Source organism: Mytilus galloprovincialis, chromosome 3 (genome assembly GCF_965363235.1).
Source record: "Mytilus galloprovincialis chromosome 3, xbMytGall1.hap1.1, whole genome shotgun sequence".
NCBI classification, from domain to species: Eukaryota; Metazoa; Mollusca; class Bivalvia; order Mytilida; family Mytilidae; genus Mytilus; species Mytilus galloprovincialis.
This window is the reverse complement of record NC_134840.1, coordinates 108,676,798-108,697,625: the sequence shown is the minus strand read 5'-3', so window position 1 is coordinate 108,697,625 and position 20,828 is coordinate 108,676,798.

Here is a 20,828-nt window from a genome sequence, read left to right as displayed (position 1 = left end):
TATAGTTAACTTACGTGTTCCCCTTCCAGCAAAGGCTTCTAGTAATGGAACGCAAATACAATTCGGACTTTTTGGAATACATACTTCATTGACCTTGCAGTCATGACCTTTGCATGAACCAGCTAGCTCCTGACCAACAAGAAAAAATATATCATGTATGCTTTTTTGAATTTTTTATATTTCCCTGAAATCATTTAGTTTTTAATGTTGGTGATATTTTTTCTTTGAGTTGAATGTCTATCTGGTATAATTCATCCTTCTTTTATTGCATCTGTTATATTAGAATTTTTTTGGCAGAAAAAACATTAATATGAAAAACCACTGCCTATTTTTTTGAGGATACACAGTAAAGTGTAATTGGTCAAAAAACAATCGGTATTGATTTTAATAGATTTATTAAGACACATGAATGGCAATATAACTTACGTCAACAGTGAAAATGTCCCCTTTCAGGTAATATAACGTTACACTGCTGATATTCCATGTTTTCTTCGGTATATTAAAAGATAGCAAATGACACTTGTTTGTCATGTTATAAAATACTTATATTTAAAATTTTCATATTTCATATTTCTAAATAACTAAAAATTGAGAATGGAAATGAGGATGTGTTAAAGAGACAACACAGACACCCGTCTGAAGAGCGGAAAACAGCCGAAGGCCACAAATGGGTCCTCAATACAGCGGGAAATGCCTGCACCCTTCGGCTCACTTCAGCTTGCCCCTAAACAAAAAAGTGTACTTTAATATGAGACAGCTATCATCGTCGAAGGTTAATATACAGAAAATAGTAAAATAACAACAGTATCGAACGCGAGGAAAATTCAAAACGAAAAGTCCCTAGTCAAACATTGTTATATGCAAAATCAAAAGCTCAAACACATCAAACTAATGGATACCAACCTAGTTTATACCTTAGTTTTAGTCATATAATGACCACAATATGTATTTGCAAATGGTGCAGAGAATTTGCTTCTCATGAAATTGGAAAGGTGTGTTTAAGGATCCTGTTATGAACTGAATGCCTATATACCGAAACAAGTGTTTGTGTCATGACCAGCTATAGCTTGTAAAAAATCAGCCACACAAAGTCAACTAATAATAACAGCGACCAACTTAGTTCAAAATTTATCTGGAGTTGTGATGTGTATTATATATACAGAACGGATAAATATTCATAAAGAGTGATATTTTTAACATTAACGTTTAACAACTATTTTTATAACATTTACCTTCGGAAAGGTTGACGCCGCAATGAAGCTATTTCCAACACTCTTGATGAGTCCGTCCATAGTTCCGTCGGGTTCAGCATAATTAATCTGACAAGTTTTATTCAATGCTATAAAGTTGATCGATTTGCATATTTGCATTCTCGAGCATAGTTGTGCACATACTGACCACATTGGAAAAGATACCTCCATTATCACGTGACAGTTATAGATCTTGTCTTTTTGTTTTTTGATAACTATAATTTCACATAATGTCCACACGAAAAGAAAAACTGTCAAAAAAGACAAACGAAACATTGCGTTCCAATTCACACCCATTTGAAGTAATGATGATATTCCCCCTTTCTCGTAAACTTTTGTGTCTGTTCAAGGTTTGTCTGTATTGAAGCTTTACAATTGTTCAAGGCTGTCATCTTTTCACGATATGGGTGTATTCAAAGAAGACTGTTTCATAACTGTAAAATAGCACTACAAAATCTGCTGGTTTATATAGTTATGAGACTAATTAATTTTTTTGATAGCGATGTATATTTTACTTTTGCTATCAATTGTATAGGGACAAAATTTGATGAAATTTTAATATAAAATGATGCAAGTGTATTGTTCAAAGTCGTTGACATGGTTAACTATTTTGTCTATATTTTTGTTTGAATGCGAAACGGTTGTACTTTTTGAACTAAATATTACAATGATACATGTTGTGTTATACATGGTTTTGAAAGAAAGTATATGCCTTGGTAAGCTCAGAGGGAAAACAAATAATTTAAAAAAAGAACAGCTTGCACTTTTCCGATGTTTCTTTATGCAATCGCTTCGAGCGTTACTGGTGAGTCTTTTGTAGACGAAACGCAAAATTTAATTCTGGTATCTATGATGAGTTTATTTGATCAGTCTTGTGTATATTATTATTTTTGTTATTTTACAAATATACATGTATACCTTACATGGTTGATGACATGCTATGATTGATAAATAAATAATACAGTTAAATATGTTCTTGTTTAACCATATAAATCATGATTTTGAAAAGAAATGTAATGTCGTGGTTGAGCATAAGCATGATTTATATACATTATACATAAATAATATATAGAAGTAACAGTTTGGTTATTCCCGGTCTTCTTTTAAGGAAGTTCGCTTCACAGTTTCAAAATAAAAAGCTTTTCCTGAAACAAGTATATATTGATAGGGATAAACAACGGAACAAAAAAAAAACAAAAAAAAAACAAAAGAAAATATATAAGTCAATGTGCTTGTTTTTGATATATTAGCCATTGAAATTTTTGCGGGAAAATGTTCTCTCTTGATTTTTCATAGCTTTATCATTGACAAGTTTAAGTTCTCAAAAACTATTAAAATATAACAAAGATTTTATAAGACTTTTACAGATGGCTTATTATCATACATGTAAAAGATTTATAAAAAGAAAAATGGGGGTCAATGGGCAAATTTTTTTAAAAGCATTCAAATGGATAAATAGGAAAATCTGACAAAAATCCCAAAACACGACAAGTGCACATTCTTAACCAACAACTCTCGTGTAGCAGTAGCCTACGACACGATGACTAATTATTCACAAAAATGTATGTTTATTTTGCATATAGTTGCATGTGTCATCAGTGGTTTTAAATGACCTAAAAAAATGACAAAAAAGAGAGAATTTGATATGATAAATATTTTCATATATCATGATCAGGACAATTATCATCTTTATGTACAGTTCTAATTAATATTGTTTTCAATTTGATAACATGGAAAGCAAAATATTTCCAGTAGGAAATATATGAGTGTTTATTTTTGTTTTTGTCACATACATTTTAAAATCTGCTGACATTCAAATTGTTAATGCAAGAGGTATCTAACGGACAGTGAGCGTGGCATGCAATTTCCTTACATAAGGCATCGGAAATTAATACCTCGATTTCGACCGAACGTGGCAATGTATTTATACATCCTAGACAAACAAATGGAAGTTTTTCCACGAATTGGACTGGCTATATATACATCCCTTGCTCGGTCGTCGGCATCCTACACAGTCAAACTGGTGTCCTTTTTATAGTACTACTGCAGGTCAGTAGTGGTTAGAGTTACCACATTTTGTTATACCCATTGGACAGGTGACACCATGCTCGAGGCATCATTTTTACATATGTATAAAGGGGAATATCTTTTAAAAATATGGGTTTTCTAATTTTTCTTCAACATTTCGACAATTGTTTGAAGGTTCATCTTAAAACAACTTGTATGATGTGCATCGAAGAATCGAAGAGTACACTATTTTCCGATATTTTATTAGTTTTGTGAACAATGCAGTCTTGTTTTTTTCACATATATTTAAAATGTGCTAAAATCCATCGTATAATAAATTAACATTTTATTCAAGTGATCAAATAAACCTTTTTCCTTTTTCCTACCATCTCTTTCAAAGGTTAAAATTTACTGAATAGCCCAGCTGAATGATCATAACATATATAAGGAAATGACTCTATAGGATTAGACGGAAGTATTTACCTAGAATTTACAGTAATGTTCACTATATTAACAATTGTAAGCATATCTAGTGGTGGATCATTCAATGAAGTCTGTGTTGACGTAAATGTATAATATAAATTATATTAAATTTGAAGTCGTTTATCATACTACGTCGATCCATTAAAATAAATTTGCATGGACAATAGAAATAAATTCCCGTTATCGTTTTACCTCTCTTTTACAAGCAAGATGTCATTAAATAACTGTATTCATCATTGTTCATTCCCCTGTAAATTACCTAGCTAACGAAAATCAAACTATTTTCTTGTAATTTGCATATACCTATCTCTATATACTACCATATAATACATGGTCAAATGAAGTGTCCTTATGCGGTGTTGGTTCAACTCTGACATGCCGTTGTTTTTCTCTTTCTTATTGATTTACATAACGTTACAAAGAGACCTTTTATACTCTATGGTTTTTGTTTTACTTATTTTAACATCTCTTACGGTGAAATTTAATTGTTGTCCATCGGTTTATTGAAATATGTCCCCTTGGTAATTCGCCTCTTCAGAATCTAATGCATTCTGGGTAATATTTTCAAAAGCGTACACCAAAGCGTGGTGATTGGTTTAAAACGTCCTTAACAATCGAAATTCATCCAATGACGTAACGTTATTTTCATTTTGGGGTACGGACAATGCAATTACCCATAGTCCTTTAGATTCTGAAACGGCCAATTATACCACATTTCCTTATTTTACTGATGCTATGTATATAATGTACTGTGGAAAAATATATGTATTCAGTTTAAGAAGCATATTTCTGATTAATCATGCACTTTTTTAAGAAACTGTTAAATTAAAGACGATGTCAAATTATTCAAATTTTAATGACTAACTCGTATAACTCATTATGTCGTCTGGTAAACATTAAAACCAAAAACAATGTTCACGATGACTCTGCATCTTCGGAATTAGATAATTTATAGATTTTGTTATTGTTGTTCTGGTTGACCACAATAGTAATGTGTTTGATCTATCTATAAATACATGTGATACTTGTTGATACAAGAGTATTTTTTATGTTATTCAAAAGTCGTTTGATTTAATCTGTTTCAATTTTTAAATCTAACGCTTGTGTAATGAAATATTTACAAAAAAATCCATTTCGTAAAATATATTATTTATGAACACAAATTCAAAGTTGACAATTAAAAAGAAACACATTGCTAGTGAGACATATATCTACCAAAGTCTAAATGACGCCTATTTTAAGCATCTTTGTACAAAGGTCACTGTACGGCTTGGAACAATAAGCATAACCCATACCCTATATAGATGGCTATTAAAAGGGTTGATATGACGATAGTTGGGTAATTCAAAAGAAAATCTAACAGCATAATGTTTTATTATATTATTAACTAAAAAAAGAATATTAGGGTAATAGTAGTTTACCGACGTTGATATCTTGTTAACCGATTAAAAAAACAACAGACAGACAGCGGACTTTTCCAGTTGTGAAAATTCATATCAACACAGACTTGCGTTCGACTGGACTGATGATACATTCTGGTTGTAAAAATACTCATCATAGATACCAGGCTTATAATTTTATATATTATGATTTAGATTGGTCTCCTAACATGAAAGGAATATATTTTCGTTTGAAAATTTATATGTTGTAATATTATATCTGACAATAACTTTATACGGAATGAGATATTTAAGATAGATAATTACATAAGGAAGTGCACTCGTAAACAAGAGGCTCTCAAGAGCCTGAATCGCTCACCTGAATTTTTTTGGTTTAATCTCTCATCACTGATTATTTTGGCTTTTCAATTTATTTAAATGTTCTTTGAATCGTCCTATTTTCTTCAAAAGCAAAAAAAAATCATTTTCTCCTATGTTCTATTTTAGCCATAGGAGCTGTGTTTCTTGACATACAAGGAAATGAAATATAAAATTTATACTAGATACTCTGAAACTCTAAAACTCATTTAGCCTAAGTTTGGCTGAAATTGATACAGCAGTTTCAAAGGAGAAGATTTTTTAAAGTAAGTCAACATGATGAACAAATAGTGAAAAAAAATCTTTAAAGGGCAATAACTCCTTAAGAGGTCAATTGACAATTTTGGTCAAATTGACTTATTTGTAGATCTTACTCTGCTGATCATTTTTGCTGTTTACAGTTTATCTGTATCTATAATAATATTCAAGATAATGACCAAAAACTGCAAAATTTCCTTAAAATTACCAGTTAAGTGGCAGCAACCCAACAATGGTTTCTTTGATTCATCTGAAAATTTCAGGGCTGATAGATCTTGACCTAATGAACATTTTTACCCTGGTCAGATTTGCTCTAAATGCTTTCGTTTTTGAGATATAAGCCAAAAACTGCATTTGACCCCTATGTTCTATTTTAAGTAACGGCGGCCATGTTTTTTGACGGATCAAAAATCGAAGCTCACACTTTGTACAGGATAATCTAAGGAACAATCATGCTAAGTTTCATCAAAATTCATTCAGCAGTTTCAGAGTAGACGATTTTTTAAAGTTAGCAAATATGATGAACAAATTGTGAAAAATTGTCATTAAAGGACAGTAACCCCTTAAGGGGTCAAATGACAATTTTGGTCATATTAACTTATTTGTAGATCTTACTCTGCTGATCATTTTTGCTGTTTACAGTTTATCTTTATCTATAATAATATTCAAGATAATGACCAAAAACTGCAAAATTTCCTTAAAATTACCAATTAAGTGGCAGCAACCCAACAATGGTTTCTTTGATTCATCTGAAAATTTCAGGGCTGATAGATCTTGACCTAATAAACATTTTTACCCTGTCAGATTTGCTCTAAATGCTTTCGTTTTTTGAGATATAAGCCAAAAACTGCATTTGACCCCTATGTTCTATTTTAAGTAACGGCGGCCATGTTTTTTGACGGATCAAAAATCGAAGCTCACACTTTGTGCAGGATAATCTAAGGAACAATCATGCTAAGTTTCATCAAAATTCATTCAGCAGTTTCAGAGAAGACGATTTTTTAAAGTTAGCAAATATGATGAACAAATTGTGAAAAATTGTCATTAAAGGACAATAACCCCTTAAGGGGTCAAATGACAATTTTGGTCATATTAACTTATTTGTAGATCTTACTCTGCTGATCATTTTTGCTGTTTACAGTTTATCTTTATCTATAATAATATTCAAGATAATGACCAAAAACTGCAAAATTTCCTTAAAATTACCAATTAAGTGGCAGCAACCCAACAATGGTTTCTTTGATTCATCTGAAAATTTCAGGGCTGATAGATCTTGACCTAATGAACATTTTTACCCTGTCAGATTTGCTCTAAATGCTTTCGTTTTTTGAGATATAAGCCAAAAACTGCATTTGACCCCTATGTTCTATTTTAAGTAACGGCGGCCATGTTTTTTGACGGATCAAAAATCGAAGCACACACTTTGTGCAGAATACTCTAAGGAACAATCATGCTAAGTTTCATTCAAATCCATTCAGTAGTTTCAGAGGAGAAGATGTTTGAAAAATTGTTAACGACGACAGACGACGACGTCGACGACGACGACGACGGACGCCAAGTGATGAGAAAAGCTCACATGGCCTTTTAGGCCAGGTGAGCTTAAAATAAATAAACAGCCTATTGACATGGTAGAAGCGCTATAAACATATAAACCTTATAAAATGTCAAATACTGAGTGCATTAAAATTCATTTTTCACGTCGGTGAAACGAACAATAACTGATGGTATCACCAGCCCAGTAGTCAGCACCTCGGTGTTGACATGAATATCAATTATATGGTCATTTTTTTTTAAATTTCATGTGACAAATCTTTGAATTTTCGGAAAAACTAAGGCTTTTCTTATTCCAGGAATAGATGACCTTAGCCGAATTTGGCACAACTTTTTGGAATTTTAGGTCCTCAATGCTCTTCAACTTTGTACTTGTTTGGTTTCATAATTTTTTTGATCTGAGCGTCACTGATGAGTATTGAATTATAATCCTTGTACTTTTAATACCTATTTACTTACCCTGCTACTTTTATGTTTTACAAAGAATATGGGACAATTACATGCTCGTATGGTAGGTGACGCCAGACGTACAAGAAAGTCAATTAACGTGTCTGTGCACTTGGTCTCGCTCCTTTTTAAATTCACGTGGTTATCTTAAGCTTGGTCTTTCTAGTTTTTGGCTTGATTTTGTATGTTTCGAATGTATTAATTATTGCTTTTGCCTTTAATGAGTGACTTGTATTATTTGAATTTGGATAGCTTAAAGATTTTGATAAAATTTGACGGATAGTAACCTGTAATCTTAATCCACATATCTACTTATATTCATTCGTGAATTCACATGCAGTAATTTTTATTTTTCGGTTGTTTTTGTTTTTTCACCATATGGAAATCGACGTAATTGAGATAACAAATACCTTCACATTCTCATTTGAAACACTGTATACATGTAATCCCTTCATCTTAAAAAAATGTGAATTCGCGTCTGCAATTTTTACGGTTTCTGGTAATGAATCAAAAGAAGGTGTGTAACATATGTTCACGATACTGCATATAATATATATCAACAAGACAACACACAATATACGTCAACGAGACAACACACAATAAACGTAAACGAGACAGCACACGACACACGTCAACGAGGCAGCAAACAAGACATATCAAAGAAACAGCACACGACACACGTCAACGAGGCAGCAAACCAAAGAGACAGCACACACAACGTGTCAACGGGACAGCACACAACATACACCAACGAGACATCACACGAACCACGTCAACGAGACAGCACTAGACCAAGTTCAACAAAACAGCACACACCAAACATCAACGAGACAACACACAACGTACGTCAACAAAACAGCACACATCATACGTCAATGAGACAGAACACAATGTACGTCAAACAGACAGCACACAATATACGTCAACGAGACAGAACACATCATACGTCAACGAGACAGTACACAACATAGGACAACGAGACAGTTCACAACATACGTCAACCAGACAGCAAACACTATACGTCAACGAGACAGAACACATCATATGTCAACGAAACAGCACACAATATACGTCAACAAGACAGAACACATCAAACATTAAATAGACAGTACACAACATACGTCAACGAAACAGCACATAGCATACATCAACGAGACAGCACACAACATACGTCAACGAAACATCATATAGCATACATCAACGAGACAGCGAGACAGCAATCAGTATACCCTCTTTAACAAAACCCGCTGTTGTGGTTCTCATGTGGTAGCCTGATTACGTCGAGTACGGAAGGTTGGTTGTTCGACCCCAATCCGTTCAATTAAAAGACCTAAAATCAATATTTGCTGCTTCTCTGCTAATCATGTGTCATTAAACAGAAGCAACATAGACTGGTCAGCTCAGAGGTAGATATTTGTCCGAGTATAGTCGCATGTCTTCCTATGAACTGTTACCCTGTCGAAAGTAGCACGTTGTATCGATTTTCAAAGCAAGGCTTATATTCATATTTCATAAGCATGTGTTTGTCCTTAATTCAAATTCTCTTTACCACCGAACGCTAATCATTCACACATCGACTTCATCTTTAACAATAAGCATGCAATAGCTGTCAATTGTCAAAAGTCTATATGTTGGTCGTTGAACTTTTCAAAATTGCCCGTTTGATAATGCGATGGTTGCTAAATAATCATATATCATTTACAAAAAAACCTGATTGTATATGTTAACCATTTACATCCCGTATCTGCTATTTCAAGGTCGTTTTGGAACTTGTATTCACATGTTCATTGTTGTTTTAAGGCTGCGTAAAACAGAAAACTACAACTTGGTATCAATATTGATTCTAGGAATAAACACGTCTACTGTTTCAACATTTTGATTTGTATACATTTAGATGATTTGATTGTCAGCCATGCCATATATTTGACAAATATAATTATTAATCGTCTTAGCTAGTTTTCATTCACATTTTTGTTTAAGATAAAAATTAAGTTTGAAATCTTATCAAAATGACAATTAGTCTCATATTGTCGTATGTATCAGATAGAAAATTATCTGTACATTTTAACATGCATAACTTATGTCTTCTATTTTCAAGACTTACAGTTATGATCTAGATATCAGAATCAAACTGTATCGGTGGCTGAGTGGTCTAAGTAGTCTACCTACTTTATCACTAGTATGTCAGCACTAGGATTGTGAGTTCTAATTCCTAAATGGCAGGTGCGTTCGACTCCAATCTTAATCGACAAGGATTGCTTTTATCTCAATCGAAGATAGATAGTTCTCTCCTGAAACTTCTGGCTATCTCCATCAATATAAGATAGGACGCCAATAAATAAAACAAAAGTACTGGAAGTGGTTTAATTCCACTATACATTTTGGGCCTATACCAAATCAAACATCAGAACTATGTATGTGTTTCTGTTTGATTTGCACTCTTTCTTAAAAGAGGGTCAAATGGTGTTAGCTGGTGTGGTTTGTCACCATCAATTCTAGTACTTCAGTATTTTATCCTTTGATTGTTTGGTTATGAACGTTCAATGTCACTTATTGACATGCGCATGGAGCAGGATCTTTTGAGGCCACTACCGGCATTTGGTAAGGTTCGTGTTGCTCTGTCCTTATAGTTTTTTATATTGTGATGTGTAGACGACTGTTGTTTGTCTTTTAGTCGAGATTTTTTCAAATGGTTGGTTTGTTTTAGATATAAACGTGTGACACGGCTACTTAGTAACCGGTTTTATTTTGTCCTTTTTTTTTATTAACAACAAATGTTCTTGGATTTTTATTTTATTCTGCTTTCAAATAAAAAGTAAAAATGCAACAACAAAAAAATGGTAGAGACGTCTTACAAAAAAAAACTGCATTCATTATGCATTATTTTTAAAAGAGTTTTATAGTTTTTAGTAGTAGAGTCTTAGTTATTTATTTGGGAATCAAACTCACAGCACTGATGTATCTCAAACGAGATTACAGTTCCCACCATCGAGAGTCAGCCTTGCATTCAGACTCATTTGTAGAAATATAGTATCAAACTCTATGCAATTATTGAATCTATCATACTTTCAATTAACACAAATCTGATAAAACACATATATATCGTGAAAACTGACTTGTATGTAAAATCAGTATTTTATATAAGAAAAATAAACTGCATTGAGGAATCTTATAGTCTCGAACTCGACGAAGTCATATAAACTTTTAACAAATTAGTAATCAAATATAAAAGTACAAAAATATCGTCAAAGAAAACGGATATGTATGTAAATTCAACATTTCAAATATCAAAAAAAACAAAATAAAAGGAGAAATATATGGTATCAAACTCGATGCAGTTATAGAATATTATCATATATCTAACAAAAATGGAAAAAAAAGTACAAAGATAGCATGAAAGAAAACGGACACGTATGTAAAATCAACATTTTATATTGAATATGAAAAAAATCAACTTGACGTATTTGTTTTGGATCTGTATCAGGTATAGTGTGAAGTCGAACAAATCTTTCAATGAACGTACAAATACAGTACAACGAGATTGACCTTTTGTTACAACTGACAGGTAACACAACCAAGTATAGTGTGAAGTCGAACAAATTTTTCAATGATCGTACAAATGCAGTACAACGTGATTGACCTTTCGTTACACCTGACAGGTATCACAACATAATGTAGTATCAGATAGATATAATATAGTACGGTGATCAAGCAAGGAAACGTCGCTTTTTAACAGAGTTTAATTGTTATTCAGACTAAACGGCTATAAATCACAGTACTGGTAGTTCAAATGCGAAACTTATTTTTCTTAATTTATATTCATAATCATAATTCAAGAATATTGTTATTAAAGAAAAAAAACATTAAAAGAAGTTAACATACACAATGTTCGTGTTAAACTTTACATTTTGACTCGTTAAAAAATCGAATGGTGCAATTTTTGTTAAAAGTGCTATGAAGTCCGTTTCCATATATAAACAAAAAAGTGGCTTTGAAAGGTTTTTAGGTCTACATACTAAAAGAACATTCGTGAAACGCTTTCTATTATTATATACATTGTTGTTAGACCTTTTATTTACGATTTCAAATGAATTTTAGAAAAATTAATCCGTTGTAAAATGTTTACACTACGAAGATTTTGCATTTATTAGAGTATGTTTCAATTCAATTTCATTATTTGTTTTATCGCAAAAAGTAAATAATCAAAATTCATTTGATATTTCAAATCTTAATTAACAACAATATCCAATTCATTTATCTCAGAAGCATTATTTCGACATGTGCATTCAAACAAAATATACAATACAAAATCGAAGATGCAGGTTTCCCCCCGGAAATTCGACATGCACTAGACCGGTACTTTTATTTTAATCTATAAATAATATTTCGTATCACGTGCACTGCACACAACGATGTTTCATTGCTAAACTTTGTTCAATTCGATCTATTTTGTTTGTTCATGTTCCCATTTCGTGTTGGTTATTATGGTTTTAGAGGTGTCTTAATTTCGTTTCTTTGATAAACGAGAGTAAAGGTTTATTTTTCTTTTATTTTTATATATTTAAAAAAATGTGTTAAAATTCAGAAAATTGTATCGTTTGCCAGAGAAGCAGTAATGAATCAGTCACTTCCTTTACTGCCGAGAGTTAATTATCTTCTTTAGTTCAGTTGAAAGACGTAGCTATGGAATCTGCCAACATTTTTTGAAAAGTATGGGTCATTTGCTGAAATTCATGTGGACTCTTTGAATATGGTTTACCACATAAGTTGCAATAATTCCTAAACAAGTAAAAACAACGTTTCTATATCTATTGAGAATAAGGCTAACCTAAAGATTCGTTAGACGAAGAGACAAAAAGTAGAGTCTCTGGTCCACGTACTCGTTCAAATTTTTTTTTTTAATACATTGGAACACTTTCATTATTTGTAACAACAAAAGCTGCCAAAAAAAATAAATAAGAAAATCATCAAAATCGAGTCAGAAGACAGAGTAAGTCGAATACTTAGTGCAGCCCACCAGTACTCTGATCTTCATTAAAATACTTGAATCAGTCAGGTAGACTATAAAGAAAATGCATTTTACCACAACCAGTGCATTACTAAATATCTAGAAGGGTTAAAAAAAGTTTAATGAAGAACCATGTCAGAAAACATTACCAAACTGCTTTTTCAAAGCTCCTTTCATAAATGAGGAAAGCTTTTCTATTATCATCATTATTGGAAAATATTGTTCTCTAACTCCCCTAAAAATGTAACTAAAACTTGTACAATTTGCAGACTTTAATGTTGGTTGGAAAATCATTACGGCAGTGCTGTCATCATACAAACACAACAAGGTCAGGTCATGTCAAACATATTATGTTTAGCAGCTCAATCACAGTTGGGGATGATTTTGAACCAACTGCTAATCTTAACGTTGAATAAAAATGGTCCCGGGAACAAAAAAAGCCAACAGAAGAACAACTTATTCATTCTGTTGCAAAAGTCATTTTTAGTGAAGTTGAAAAGGTTGAACTTTCCATTGAGCAATATCCTACTTCAATTAGTTAATCACCTGGCTTGTTGGTGAAAAGGGTTTTAGAAATGGGCTTAATCCATCTGATATACCAACCGACAACTTAAGAAAATGTGTGGCATTAACAGAATGCATTATTGCTAGTAATAGTAATATGTGTAGACCTTTTCATCTTGCATTGGATTACCTGTACAAGTATATCATGAGTTCGGATCAACGCGTCATCTTGTTGAAATTGTTAACGACAACGGATTTTGCGCCACTTACACTGAACAGAGTCAATATCTTACAAATGTGACAAACCATGAAATAAGTCATGTCAATGGTGACCGCCACATTCCAAGAGGCATTTGTTCTATTTTGCAGTGAGATCTTCTGATTCAGCAGGGCTCAGATAACATCAAAAATAACACAGAAACTATAAATGGTAACAACACTTTCCACTCTTTAGCTAAATCCGTGTTTAAATTAAAGTCCTTTAAAGATCCTCTTGAGAATTTTACTCGAATAAAACACGGTCAAGACAGATTTCTTTCTGTGGATGACACTACAGCCTCTCTGACAAATACTTTATCTTTTTGTATACCACCTCGTCGTATAACCTCATTTGACCAAATTCAGACGTGAGTTTACGGCAAAGTCAATACTGTCGATGATGTTTGGGTGTTCTTAAGACTTCTGTCGAGGGATACTATAGACTTTCTAGTCCAAAATCAAGGAACAGTACAAACATATCCTTTCTGGACAGTTTGTAATTGTTAGTTGTCTGAAAAAAGTACAACGTTGCATTTGTAAAAAAACTCATCAAAGATACCAGTACTAAAATTTTATATATACGCCAGACGCGCCTTTCGTCTACAAAAGACTCATCAGTGACGCTAGAATCCATTTGTAACATATCCTTCAATAATAGATGCTCACTAATATGTCTAAAGTATTTACTGCTATGAAGAAATGGCTTGATATGTCGAAAAAAGCAGGCCAGGCACATGCCATTCAGACATTTGATCAGCAGCTCTGTGCGATTGTGCCACAGGAAAAATGGTCAATACCTGATATTTTTGAATCTCATATTCTAAGACTTGGTAGTTTTCATACACTATATCCTGTGTCATACCGTCATAATGGAAGTTATGGCCAGATGGAGGTCTGCGATATTTGTTGTTTGATTTTGGTGTTTATGCAGGTAGTTTAAATGTCACCCGGCAAGGTACCTACTGTAACTTTAATGGATTCTGTGTTGATCTTATTTAATAGAAAAAGTGTTTAAAACACGCCAATTTTCAAAATGAATAGACTATTTAATTCATTTATTGTTTATGTTTTCGAGATAATTCATTGTTAATTGATTTCAAAAAATTGCCAGTACCTGAAATTTAACATTCATTTCTGCATAATATATATTAAGATTTGAAAATATTGAAGAAAAAATGAAAACAGAATTTGATCTTTGACCTTATTTTATGCAAAACAATTTTGACGACGTCGATATTTCAAAAGAACTCATTTTATCGAATCCAATGATATATAATATAGCCATATTTGACGAGTAAATATCCCAAATACTGTTTCTGGTCACCGTACTAGTAGTACTACACTGTATGAATGAGACATCGTAAGCCTTGGGACAAACAAATGTAACTTGGTTAGAGCGTAATACATGGTTTAATTTGCAATAACCAGATATTGATATTAAAGAATTGTGATATACATTTTTCGATAAGGACGTCATTTCTGACTTTTTTAATACTATTTAACTCGGTATTGTTTTTAAACTTATCAATAGTGTTACATCAAATGTTTTCAAGTTCAAAATCAAAACATTAGTATTAAATTATTTTTCTTATTGACAGCAAAGCTGTGCTACAACACGAAGACATAAGCCTGCATGGTAGTAGGTCATTCTAATTTTAGCATAGATCAATCAAAATTTTACTGTACAAATGTAAACCTTTTCAGTTGTTGTTACAGGTACTAAGCTAAATTGAAAAAAACATAAAATATTGATTATCAAATAGTTCACGTTTTAAATTGATCCTTGAATATAAGGACAAGAAGCTTTTCAATGGGATATATTTCCAACAAAGCCAAATTGACATAGAAGCACTAAAATAAATACTGTTGTTCTTAATACCAGACACAAAAAAAAACTGTGTAAATGTATATATACTCTAATACATGTTATACATGAAAAACGTTCAAAAAGTTTAATTTGATTCAAACTTTGGAATAACGAAATTCGTTTGGAATTTTTATTTATTTGATTCTCTAATCCTATTGATGCCTTGTTTTTTTTATTTTAAATTGATATAACGATATATAAAAAATATTTCATGTAAAAAAATTATAATTTCAACTGAAACAACGATTAAGAAACTACTAAAATTCAATGATGATTGATGAAAAATTTGATTAAATACTGAATTAATCGATTTCTTAAATATTTACAATTATAACTAAAACGGAAATGTATATACAGTTTTGACATAATGTGACATTAACGAAATATACAAAATTGGTTTAAAATAAATTTCGAAATAACAATATTTGATAATTCTGTTTTGCGAATATCATTCATTAAACGTTGTAGCATACATTTTACGAATGACTATATTTTGAAATGAAATGAAAATGAATACATGGAATATGTATATTGAATTACATCAACTTGTACCGAATACGAAAAACAAATGTGTCATAGCATTAACTGTCCTTGTTCAACTATCGTATGTTTTCGCTCTTTTGTTTCTTTACAATTCAAATCTACCCTTCCGAAACGCCTTATATATTATTAACAATTTTGGTAAGTAGTCACCGAGTTTTGTTTGTATTTATTGTACTTACAATAAGGACAGTTCATATTGTCTGCTTTCATGCATTTGTTGTAATGAATTGATAGATGTTTTCGTACTATTTTTCTCTAAGTTATTATTGTTATGCATGATACTTCGTCTGTCTGAACTTTAGAGTCAAACAATGACTATGTAATATATACATACATTTTTACACACGTTGATGGATTGAGCAAAATCGCCCCACCTTCAGAAAACAAATCTTGAACTGAGATGTTTCTTTCCACATTACTTAAAAGATTGTTTTTATCAAGATCCCTACTCAATCAATGAACTGATGAGTACAAAATGTCATCCTGTAATAGTATCAAGTTCATAACAGAGTTGTTTGTTATCGGCTATCGATATACAGTGAGTTTACGCTCACTCTGTCTGTCAAAGGCCTTCCAATGGCTATTTGAATATAATAAAAGAGTAAAGAATATGCAGGTGCGTGAGAAAGAAAAGGGCTGTTTAAGAATTCAACATTTAAATCAACACATAAGGTTTACTACTCTACTAGTTATTCGTATTATTTGATTTAGGTGTTTTGAACCTTTGGCTATCTCTTAGTTTACATGTCTAAAAAAAGTACGATATGACATGGGCGTTACAGACGAACATTCACATAGTCTGATCCAGTCAATTGATAACCTGAACGTGCCAAGAAATTTTCTTGCCCACGCTGTTATGAAAGTGATTCTATTTGATAGTAAAGGCACGATTTCTGCTCTCCATGAATACTAAAAAGTATTTAAATCAGGTATTATATTAGATTGTCAAAAGTCAAAATCCATAACCTATAACCCCATTATCAAGAAAACATAAGTAACTCAAAGGATAAAAGAGGGACAAAATATACCAGAGGGACAGTCAAACTCATAAATTTAAAATAAACTGACAAGGCCATGGCTAAAAATGAAAAAGACATACAGACAAACAATAGTAAACATGAAACAACATTGAAAACTAAAGAATAAGCAACACGAACCCCACCAAAAACTAGGGGTGATCTCATGTGTTCCAGAAGGGTAAGCAGATCCTGCTCTACATGTGGCCCCGTCGTGTTGCTTATGTGATAACGAATCCGGTGAATAGTCTAATTCGGTAGGTCACATTCATGAAAGGGAAAGGAATTGTAGTTACGACGTAAGGAACATATCCGATATCCTTTGTGAAACGGTTATTCCATAACGGTCAACCAACTTGTGATGGCGTCCGTTAACTTTACGAAAGGATAATTTCAACTTCACCATTTGTAATTCTTGGTTTAATAGCTTCCCTGTGATAACATATGCAAAAAAAAACGATTGTCTAATAATCTGTATAACATTGGTATTTAATAAGAATCAAACGGAACTAGAAGGGGTTTAACCAGGTTTTACGATATCAAATTTGATGCACTTGTTAAGAGTATTATTAAATGTTCCTATATGAATAAAGGCAACAGTAGTATACCGCTGTTCAAAACTCATAAATCTATGGACAAAAAACAAAATCGGGGTAACAAACTAAAACTGAGGGAAACGCATTAAATATTAGAGAACAACGACACAACATTAAAATGTAACACACACATCAACGGACTAAGCATTAGACAAAATCCGATGAGAATAACCAATATAACATCAAAACCAAATATATGAATTTGGGATAGAAAAGTACCGTGACACGTCTTATAGTAATGTGAATTCACACTCAAAAATATGAGAAAACAAACAACACAACGGAAACACCAGTCCAGTTCAGTTCAGTCCATTCAACGTATTACATGTTGCACTATCGTATTATCAAAATATTAAAGCGAACGTTCATAAAACAATCAACAATAATTGATAAAAGGAAATCATTTCTCACAAGACGATAATAATCGTGCATACAATTTGAACTATAAAAGATTTGGTTTCAATAACATATTGCTGCGATCAATTATTTTGGGTATTGTCATCGGATGTTTTTTAAAACACAGAGATTGTGAGTTAGAACCTCGCACGTGGTAGGTGTTTAATTGACTAGGATTGTCAATTTTCTTTCCGAACCTCGTTCATTCTCTATGAGTACATCAACTTTCTTCAAACATCTGACCTCCATAAAATAGCCTAATCGAAAGTGGCGTTCTTTAATACTATTGAAACTATCTCTGTTACTGGTAACTAAGATAGTAGTTAAAGTCATAGATAGTAGCAACGCTCAAATATTCATTTATATATTTTTTTGTTTTCAGGTTTTAAACCTTGGCCTAAATTTAAAATTTCTTAAATAACGTCAGTAAAAAATTCATCGAACAACATAATCTAAAATCAAGACAATGCTAAGAAATTGTAATCTATCATTTGAATAGAGAATTAAAGAGAAAAATGTTGTTTTAATCAGTTTCTTTTTAACAGATTCAAACTGTCAAGAGTCCTGACTTGGAACACTTCTATATACATGTGACCTTTAAACCATTTGGAGGAATTCCATGCTGCCCGCTACAAAGATCTTTGTCTTATCAGGGTCACTATTTCCTTTCTGAAATTACACTTAAATAGTTCATAATGTTTGTTTTGATATAAGCTGCAGGTAGATGTAAATTAATATTTAATGTTTATTTCTCCGATCGAACCTCTCGAATTAAATTGATTTTCATAGCTCGTTGGTCTTTATAAGATTCAGTTTTGTCCTTAAACAAAGATCCTTCGAAATCTTACATTATTACACGGATATATTAAGTAAAACAAACACTAGCAAAAGACACCTAGGGAAAACAAATTCAAAAGAAACCTAGGATAAAAACTATCAAAAGACATCAAGGACAAAAACCTTCAAAAGACATCAAGGACAAGAACTATCAAAAGACAACAAGGGGACACAAATCTTCAAAAGACATCAAGGACAAAAACTATCAAAAGACATTAAGGACAAAATTATCAACGATATCAAAATCACAATTTCCTGTCTTCAAAAATGGTCAGATTGCTACCCGGTATGACACTCAATCTGAAAATTGCGGATGTCATGAACAGTTGATGAGAAATGAAATTTTAAAGATTTTTTAGCAAAACAAACCCATAAGAAAAATAACATAAAGTAATTACTTTCAGACAGGGACGTGAATATGGAAGGTGGTTAAACCAGTTTTTGTTACCTGTTAGTGTTTGTATTGATCATTAAGGTTCATGTGTACCCTATGGCGAAAATGGCCGTATTTTCACTTCAAAATTTACTCTGTGTATAGACAAACCTGTGCAACTGGAAAAGTTTTAAGGCATAGCATGCCCTAGATAAATAGAATTCAAATGCATTGTATGATTTAGAAAATTCATAACTTAACTGGATTTTGCCGTGCACTTTTTTCGTCCCTGCAGAAGATGATAAAATTAACAAACAGTCGAGTTTCCCTTGATATGGTCCACTCAGGTACACAGTTAAATCACCAATTATTGTCAGGTATCTATTGTCTATCTATCGTCCATGTCAATCAATACCGCTCACATAAATTATTACCTGTGAGGAAGTTCTCAAACCTGTTTCCCGACTTAGTTTATTTTGGCACCTTCTGGAGGAATGAAAAAAAGTGCACTGCAAAATCCTGGTAAGTTTTTATTTTTCTAAAATATAAAACATATTTGAAATTCATTTATCTAGGGCATGCTATGCCTGAAATTTTTTACAGATGCGCAGGTTTGTCTGTACTCAGAGTAAATTTTGAGGTGAAAATACGGCCATTTTAGCCAAAGGGTCCACATGAACCTTAATACATTTTGATTCATAACAGATTGGGTTTCAATAATGTATTGCTGCGATCAAAAATATTGAGTTTTTGTCAAGAATGTTTTTCAAAACAAGGAGAATAATTCAAGTGGTTGTGATTTTGAACCCCGCAAGTGTCAGGTGTGCTCGACTCCAATCTTTATTTACTAGGATTGTCGATTTTCTTGCCGGAGATCTTTGTTTCTCTCTGGGTATTCCAGCTTCCTCCACTTCTAAAACTTACAACCAGTCCATAAAATATCTTATTTGAAATTTGCGTTCTTTGATAGTGAGATAAAATTTATTTCTTAACTTTTTAAGTTATATATAACATAGTTTGAAAAAGAAGAAAAGTAGAAAACTTCTTTGACAAAAAGAAAAGAACGAGCAATCATAAGAAAATAAAACGTTGAATTTTTTATAAAAGGTTGTTCATTCTACCGCCAGAACCATATTTTTTTCTAACAAAAGTCACTTTATCATTTCATTTTCAAAATGGTTCATAAAGATCGTATTTTTATTATCTGCATGTAATTTTTCTTTTTTTTTTTTAACCGTTCATTTTATTAATTATTTAGTACACTCGTTGGTTCTCAATTAGATTCTGCTTTGTCTTTAAACACAGATAGTTCAGGATCTGTCGTTAATAAAATGATATATTGGGTACTTATCAAGGACACAAACTATCGTAAGACACAAAGGAAACCAATTATCAAAATGCATGAACTATCCAAAGCCATCAAGGACACAAATTATTGAACGACATCAAGAACACAAATAATATGAAGACATAAAAGACACAAATTATGATGGACATCAAGGACAAAAATGATCAAAAGATATCAAGATGGCAAATGTTGTCTTCAAAAATAGACAGGTGTCTATAAAGCATGACAGTCTGTAAATTGCCGAAGTCATCAACAGTTGCTAAGAAAATTAATTTCACAATTTAACAAAACCATTAAGATATCAATTAAACACTCATCCAAGACAGACA